General features: G+C 40.6%; 1 non-coding gene across 1 annotated transcript; it reads right to left on the reverse strand.

The window, feature by feature from the left end:
- Positions 1–3,738: 3,738 nt before the first annotated feature.
- LOC115297344 lies at positions 3,739–3,864 on the reverse strand. Its single transcript, XR_003911429.1, has one exon. It is a non-coding gene; the product is annotated as a U6atac minor spliceosomal RNA (small nuclear RNA).
- Positions 3,865–8,631: the final 4,767 nt, after the last annotated feature.

Below are 8,631 nucleotides of genomic sequence, written 5' to 3' on the forward strand. Positions count from 1 at the left end.
GTGGGTAAGCCGCAAGTGCTCAAGGTTACATTCCGACGGCATTGCTTACAAGAAGCCTTGCTGTAATCTGTTTAGTATGAAGTAATCTCTCCCTCTGAATTAGTTTCCTAGGGCTGCGGTTACCAAGGACCAAAAGCAGAGTGGTTTATAACAACAGAAATTTCTCTCTCACGGCTCTGAAGTCCAGGTGTCAGCAGAGCCATCCCGTTTCTGTTGTCCCCAAGGAAGCATGCTTCGTAGGCCCCTCGCAGCTTCTGGTGGTTCTGGCAGCTTCTGGTGCTTTGCCGCAACGCTTGGTGCTCTCGGCCTGCGGCTGCTTCGGGGCTGCCTGCCTCCGCCGCCTCCTGGCCTCCTTCTTGGTTTGTCTCAAGTTTTACAAGCTCTTCTCCCTTCAAGGGACATCAGCCTGGTGCATCAGGGCCCACCCTAATGACCTCCTTTAACCTCATCATATTTTCAAAGACCCTATTTCCAAAAAAGGTTACATTCTGAAGCACTTGGAGGTTAGGATTTCAACATGTCTTTTTGGGGAACGCCATTCAATCCATAACACCCTCCAATAATCTGACTTGTAATAGCAACATTCATTTCTTTTTCTATATCTATTATTTTCCAGTTTATTTTTTATAGTAATTGATCTTTTATCTGCCCTTACAACACTGAACACTCCAAGGACAGAATGTATTTTTGGTTCACTTTCGTGTTCCTGACAGTACCTGCCTGGCCATAACAGGTTTGATAGTTTAATAAATGATTGGGTTGCTTTCCTGACTTACAACCAATCCATGAGACTCAAGCGTGCTGCTGCCTGCTTCGTACGTGTATTTCTGAGTTCCTTGTGTTCTTGACCCCTTGGCGGATTTCTTTTCTTCTAGATCGGGAAGATGGTTTTGACTGGTTGAAAGCTGGTTACAGCCTGCTTCAGGTGGGGAAATATTTGTGTTTTCTGGGAGTGAATAGTGGGCTTCACTCTACTGGGGAAACAATCTTGTCTGTCCCCAGTTTATGGCTCTTTTTTTTTCCCTTCTTTTGCATTTTCCGCATCCTGATGATGTCCTTAGTTACAGTTGCTATGGAAATGTTGATGTGCTTCCTGCGGTGCGGGTGGCGTGGTGCCCAGAGCCCTCCTTAGTGCAGATGTACGATGATGCCCAAGCCCTGGGTTTCATTTGCTAGTTTTCTGGCCTAGAACCTGGTTGTCATCAGGGGAGTGATGTGCCTGTATTCTGGTCCCCTGATTTGTTACTTTGATTCTCTTTTTCATTGCTTCTGGAGTGCTCATCATCTTCTTAAATACTCACCCGATTACTTCACAGACTAAGAGCAGCCCTGTCTTTTTATCATTGAATAAATCAGTAAACAGATGCCATCTTTCTGGTACTAATGTGGTGAGAAGTAGTCTAGCCTTGTTAGAACAGTTGAAATCTTCTAAGGATGTAGATTTTAAGCATCAAAACTGAGCAATAGGTGGAGGAGAGAAAACTGGGCTATATGGAGACTTGGACTCTGATGTCTTTTATAAAATGGGAAAGTAACAGTAGTGCACACCCTACCTTCTTGATAGGATTGTTGTGAGGATAATTTGATTAATGTCTATAAGAGCAATTTGTAAGCTATACAGTGCTGTAAATGCTCTCATGCCATTGTGAATAACATCAGCTACAATCTTAATAGTCTTGGCTCTGTCTTTGACCTGGGTGACCCTGGGAAGCAACTTAATCTCTGGTGAAGACCTGAGTTGGCCTCTTTACTAAGCTATCTGGGCAAATACCTATTTAGGCCACTTTGCAGCATTTTCAAGGTCATTAGTTTCTGTGTGTTAACCTCCTCGATTCTTTCATCATCTTTTATTTTGGGGAGGGAAGGGATTTTATGACTTTAATTATCGGGCTAAAAAGGAGAGATCTTGATTTTTTTTAATGATCTTTTCCAAGTTCTTTAATATAATGTCTCATTGATTTATCTGTTGTTCGTTTGGTGTGTTGGCATGTGCCGTTATAATTTTGTTTCTCCAAAAAGATTTTTTGGTAGGACTTTGGTTTAGGGTAGACACTCAGCCACCTACTAGAACACATTTAGGCATGTAGACTTTGATAATTCCAGAGAAAAGTTAGGAATGCATTTAGTGATTTATGTATCTCAGTTTTTAAAATCCTACTAATTTATTCTGGAGATGCTCCAGAAACTGATACCATTGCAATTAAACAGAATTCTTTGGGAAGCTTTATGAAGCCTGACAACGTCAGGTATATATTCATTATGCAGTGTCTCTTGAAGCATTTTCAACTTGCTCATTTGGAGCAAATTTTGTGTGTTGAATGCAGTTGGTTCCTAGACACTGACTCATTTTCCGAATACGAGTACATTTTTTTTTCCAATTGACTTTCTCCTGCCAGGATGTCGTCCAACTCTTCCTTAATGTCCTGTCAGAGTATGGTCAGCTCATCATGAATAGGAAAGGGCTTCTTGCCCACTCTTACAAAAGTAGAATGAAGTCACATATTTTGATTTTTAAATGATAATAAAAGGAGAATAAAAAAAGGAACAATCAGAAACCTAACTAATTTCCAGGCTTAGGACTGTTATAAGGAGCTTGACCAGATGAGACACCCAAAAACAAAATCTGCAGTTTGCATGGTTCTGAGTAGAATGCGTCAACATTTCCATTTTACTTTAAATATCAAATAGCTGTACTACGAGCCGACATAAATAAACCAAGGAGCCAAAGTTTTCATGGAAGACTGCAGCAATTTCATGTGGGCAGACAAGCATCTAAACACAAAAACTTGGCCATATGCTCAGGACTATTGCTACGTATTTAGATTTTTGGTGCAAATTCCATCTTTGTCTCTAGAAAACAAACCCGGAAGACCTACAAAGTCAAGAACGAAGGACTCATTTCAGTAAAATGCCAATAATGTCAGCCCTAAAAATATCAGCATATTCAGTTCTACCTAATCTAATATTACCCTGACAACTTTTACAGCCATAGTTTCTGATGAGACTGACCAAAGTCCCCATTTGTTTAAGAAGTCGAGAATCATTTAAGCATATAATATATAGCAGAGATTGGATTCAACCTCATTGATAATTACCCCAAAAATGTTCCTCATAGAGCACCTGGCTGACTCAGTTGGTGGAGTGTGCAACTCTTTTTTTTTTTCAATTTTTCAGTTTTTTAACTTTTTATTTATTTATTTAGTTAGTTAGTTTATTGTCAAATTGGTTTCCATATAACACCCAGTGCTCTTTCCCACAATTGCCTTCCTCCATCACCACCACCTCTTTTCCCCCCTTCCCCTTCCCCTTCAACCCTCAGTTCATTTTCAGCATTCAATAGTCTCTCAAGTTTTACATCCCTCTCTCTCCCCAACTCTCTTTCCCTCTTCCCTTCCTCCCCCTGGTCCTCCATTAGGTTTCTCCTGTTTTCCTGTTAGACCTATGAGTGCAAACATATGGTTTCTGTCCTTCTCTGCCTGGCTTATTTCGCTTAGCATGTCACCCTCAAGGTCCATCCACTTTCCTACAAATGGCCAGATTTCATTCCTTCTCATTGCCATGTAGTACTCCATCGTGAATATATACCACATCTTCTTGATCCACTCATCAGGTGATGGACATTTAGGCTTTTTCCATGTTTTGGCTACTGTTGACAGTGCTGCTATGAACATTGGGGTACATGTGCTCCTATGCATGAGCACTTCTGTATCCCTTGGGTAAATCCCAGGCAGGGCTATTGAAAAACGTCGGTTAGATGCTGTGAAGTAGGTGGCAATGCCTTGACCATATGCATGTTGTCGGGCCCGAGGGTCTCTTCCATCCTTGTCAAGGGGAGTGCTAACCTTCTCTCCTTTCAAACAACATGAGGTGTGCAACTCTTGATCTCAGTGTTGTAAGTTCGAGCCCCACGTTGGGTGTAGAGATTACTTAAAAATAAAATCTTTAAAAAAATTCCTCATAAATTGCCCAGGAAAGGGATGATCTGTTGGTGTGGAGTTATTTGGTTATTTGCCCTGATCTTCCACTTCAGTTTGGGTGTATATATAGCCTTTACTGAAATAATATTTTGTAGGATAAAAGTAGTTTATTCTGCCACACTCCTCTTCATTGCCCGCTCAAAACTTTGTCTTTAATATTTCTTTTCAAAAGTTTATGCATTTATTGGGGCGCCTGGGTGGCTCATTCGGTTAAGTGTCTGACTTCAGCTCGGGTCATGATCTCATGGTTCGTGGGTTTGAGCCCTGCGTTGGGATCTGTGCTGACAGCTAGCTCAGAGCCCGGAGCCTGCTTCAGATTCTGTGTCTCCCTCTTCTCTCTGGCCCTTCCCTGCTCGCACTGTCTCTCTCTGTGTCTTAAAAATAAATAAGAAAAAAAATTTTTTTTTAAGTTTCTGCATTTATTTTGAGAGGAAGGGAGAGAGGGAGAGACTCTGTGTGTGTGTGTGTGTGTGTGTGTGTGTGTGTGTGTGTGTGTTTGTGTGTGTGTGTGCATGCGCGCACATGAGAATTTCATGCAGGCTCTGCAGTGTCAGGGTAGAGCCCAATGTGGGGCTCAAACCTATGAACTGTGAGGTCATGACCTGAACCAAAACTAAGAATCTGATGCTTAACTTATACTGAGTCCCAATTTCTCTTTAATTTTTGATTGGTGCCAGTTTGGAATCACTCTTTTTAAAAATTTTTAATGTTTACTTTTATTTTTGAGAGAGAGAGAAAGACAGAGCATGAGCTGGGGCGGGGAGTGGTCAGAGAGAGACAGAAATACAGAATCCCAAGCAGGCTCCAAGCTCTGAGATGTCAGCACAGAGCCCCATGCGGGGCTTGAACTCAGGAGCCATGAGATCATGACTTGGGAAATGTTGGACTCTCAACCAACTGAGCTGTCCAGGCACCCCGCCTTGGAACCAATCTCTTTAAGCCTCAATGTCTGCATTTGAGGAGTGGGTACAATTAACAGTTCTAAAATAATATAAAGCTGTTGCAATGATTAGTGAAATGGGGCAAAGAACTAAAGATAGGTCCTCACATATAGTCAAAGCTCAATAAATCTAAACTAGTTTTTACTTTTACTGATAAAGATGTGATCTTGGAAGTCATTTAACTTTTTGTGGTCTAGTTCCTTAGTTGTGAAAGACAATGTCTTGATGTAAATCTGAAAATGCTCTTGGAATGAATACAGTGCTTTCACACACAAAGTGGATTATAGAATTCAAGCAACCAGGGTGCCTGGCTGGCTCAGTCAGTAGAGCTTGCAACTGTTGATCTCAGGGTCTTGAGTTCAAGCCCATATTGGGCATGGAGCCTACTTAAAAAGAAAAGAAAAAGAATTTAAGCAACTACCTTCATTAATTAAGACGTGGTTTTACCTTATTGGTTGATATATGCTTTGAAAGAGAGCTTGATGCACAAAGGTTTACTTTGTTTGGATATTATGTTTATTGCCATTTTATCAGGTTTTTTTTGGTATTCATTATCCACTACAATGTGCTAAGAGTTTGGGTGCAAGTAGTTTATTTGGGAGGTGACCCCAGCCAGTGTGATTAGGGAGTGGGAAAGTAAGATGGGCAAGAAAGGAATGTTATTATGGGGAACCTGATAAGCACATCACTGTAGTGGGCAAGGGGCTCAACCCCATGGTCCTTCTGAGAGACTTCAAAACCTGTTGGCTTTAAGAACCTCATCCATTTAGCTCAACACTGCCCATATGTTGTCACTTTCTATGAGTTTTACCACATGAAAAAGTTGGGGAAATACAGAGACACAGAGACCTAAACTGGAGAAAGGAAAATTTAGTTACGTAGTGGGGTCAGAAGATGTGAGGTCAGAAGTTGGAGGCTTATGGTCTTTGCATACCTGAAAACTGAAAGGGAGATTATCTCATTTAATTCTTGTAAGAATCATGTGGATTGGGATCTTTAGTTTTCCCCCAAACCCCCCAACCAATCTATATCACTGATGGGAAAAGGGAAGCTTCAGAGGTTTTGTCACTGACCACAAAGCTGGTAACCGCAAGTGCAAAGATTAGGACTTTGATGCGTTTGTTGTTGGAGCCCATTCTCTTTTCTCCATTTCAAACTAAACTTGTTCTCTCTCCCAAGAAGTGTTCCAGCAGAGACAGGGTGACGACTTTGAAATTGTAGGAGGGATTCCTATACCGTGGTATAAAACCAGATGACTTTCAAGGTTTCTGCTATCCACAAATCTATAAATGGTCATAATATTAATAATGGTTAGAGTGTTAAAATAAAAAACAAATGGAGACCAGCCTTGAAAATTCTCTGAGCAGACAAAACCACTGTAGTCGTATAGACAAGGTGCAATTTAGCTTATTTTGAAGGACTCGCTTGACCTGGGTCATTTCTTGCTTACACCTCTGGAAATCACAAGCAAACTTAAACTGTTTCCCCAAGTTGATATGAGATATTCAGTCTAGTTCCCTGTCATTTAAGAAAATTCTAATATTATCACCAATCACTGTGAGATATAAAGTCCCTGCTTTCTCACTGTATAGCTGCTTTATAACAATACCCCTGAGCCTCATTTCGTGTTTGGTTTGCAAGCTGCCTTTTTGGTGTCCGCAGTAGAAACGCTTACTAATTACTACTTTGGTGATTCCCTGCTTTTACTTCTGTTATTTCTGAACCTTTGACACATGCTAAGCCATCAATGCTTCCTATAATTTAAGAATTGTTTATTTCTTAAATTCGGAATTTAAGTTCTTGTTTATCTTACTGGACATCAAATGTTTTTGAATTACCTTTCACTTGACACTAATAAAAGTGGCTTTTTAATTGTTTAAAGCATTGATTATTAGCTATTCTCTTCAAGTAGAGTCGAATATGCTGTTTTAATCACAAATACCTTAGGCAACCAGAGGCGATTAAAATAATCAAATGTAAGAAGGTTGTAAATTAAAGGCTAGAAATGGAAAGGAAAATGAAGCCCAGATACTGAAAACGCAGAAGGGCAGATTATGCTGAACTGCATCACAGAAAGATCTAAGAGACATACAAAATGAAGTCTGCTGTAAAGAGGGGCTGTTGCGCTCTAGGAGTTGAGCATATGGAAGCAGGAGCAAAATCAGTTTTGTCTATGCAGTGTTGTTTGGGCTTTAAGAGAACAACAGCTCTTGTTTCTGGTTTTGCAATTTCAGTGAGATTTAGAATAGCCCTATGAACATTTTTAAAGTGTTGGGGGCAGATGAAAAGTTCTATGAATTATGTAAATTGTCACTTCAGTCAAGAGGCCCCTGCTGGTTCCCATTAACTTCTTGGTCTCAAAGAACTTAGTTTCTTTTAAATCAGGAATGTACCCAGAATGCCCACTAGGTGGTGCTCAAAATTCCTGTGTGGAATTACATGACCTCTAGTAGGCTATAAGGACATTAAATGTTAGACCCAAAAGGCAGAACTTATTCTATGATTTGAGCCTCAGGACATGAAGTTTTCACATATTGAGAGATCATGGCTTTAAAAAATATGTAATATCAAAACATCTATGCACAAAAGGTGAAAAAATGCTACCTCAGAGTCAAGGTTAACAATGTTGGTAGGAAAGTCGATTTTATTCAGTATTTTTTCTATTGAGCTTTAAGAATAATTGAAATACAGTAGGTTCTGGGTATTTATGAAGATTTTATTTTGTTAAAAAATTTTAATGTTTTTATTAATTATTGAGACAGAGAGAAACAGCATGATTGGAGAAAGGGCCGAGAGAGAGAGGGAGGCATAGAATCTGAAGCAGGCTCCAGGCTCTGAGCTGATGCGAATGAAGATTTTAATTTATGTTATCAGGTCTTTTACCTATCAACACTGCTAAGAACCTGTTTTTCCACATGTATACAGTTTTTCAATGTCATCTCCAAAATGAATAAGATGTAGATTGATAATTCTTTAAAAGCAATGATTTGGAGAAAAGGGGGAAAAGGCAGGCAGAATGACATGCCAATTGCTGAGGTAAGGAAGCAAGGTTAGAGTTAACTCTTGATCTCAATTCAGGTCTTGGTCTCGGGGTCATGAGTTCAAGCCCTGCGTTGGGTTCTGTGCTGGATGTGAAGCCTACTTAAAAAAAATTTGTCCCCCCCCCCCCAACCCGATACCTTGTCCTGGATCAATCCAGATACTGCTTTCTCCAGTCCTACTCTTGGACTGCCAGATAGCTAGAGGAATATCTTATAACAGGGCATCTTGGTGCTATTACAAAGTCAGATTTGGGATAGAGGGCTGAGGTTCTGGAAAGATGGTAATTTTAATTCACTGCCAACCCAACGCAGCTCCTTCTCCGGAGCTACTCAGTTCCTGGGTCTGAGGTGCCCACCTCTGCTGGAGTACTCAGGTAAAAGCAAACTGGACTTTATCCCCAAGGGCCAAATGGACCCTCCCTTCACGCTTGCCTAAAAGGTAACCAAAATGTCCAAAGAACAGTCGTCATAATAGCAAAAATTGAAAACCTCAGATTAGTCATAAAATGCATTAATCAACTGTGATACATTTATACCATGGGATGCTATATAACACAGCAGTGATGAAGAAGGAACGGGGGGCTCCATGTTTCCAAGTGAAAACCAGCAAGGAGCAGTGGGGTGCCTGGATGTGAGGTAATGGATGGGAAGTTAAAAACTGTCAAACGATAC

This window comes from Suricata suricatta, chromosome 7 (genome assembly GCF_006229205.1).
Source record: "Suricata suricatta isolate VVHF042 chromosome 7, meerkat_22Aug2017_6uvM2_HiC, whole genome shotgun sequence".
In the NCBI taxonomy this organism is placed as follows: domain Eukaryota; kingdom Metazoa; phylum Chordata; class Mammalia; order Carnivora; family Herpestidae; genus Suricata; species Suricata suricatta.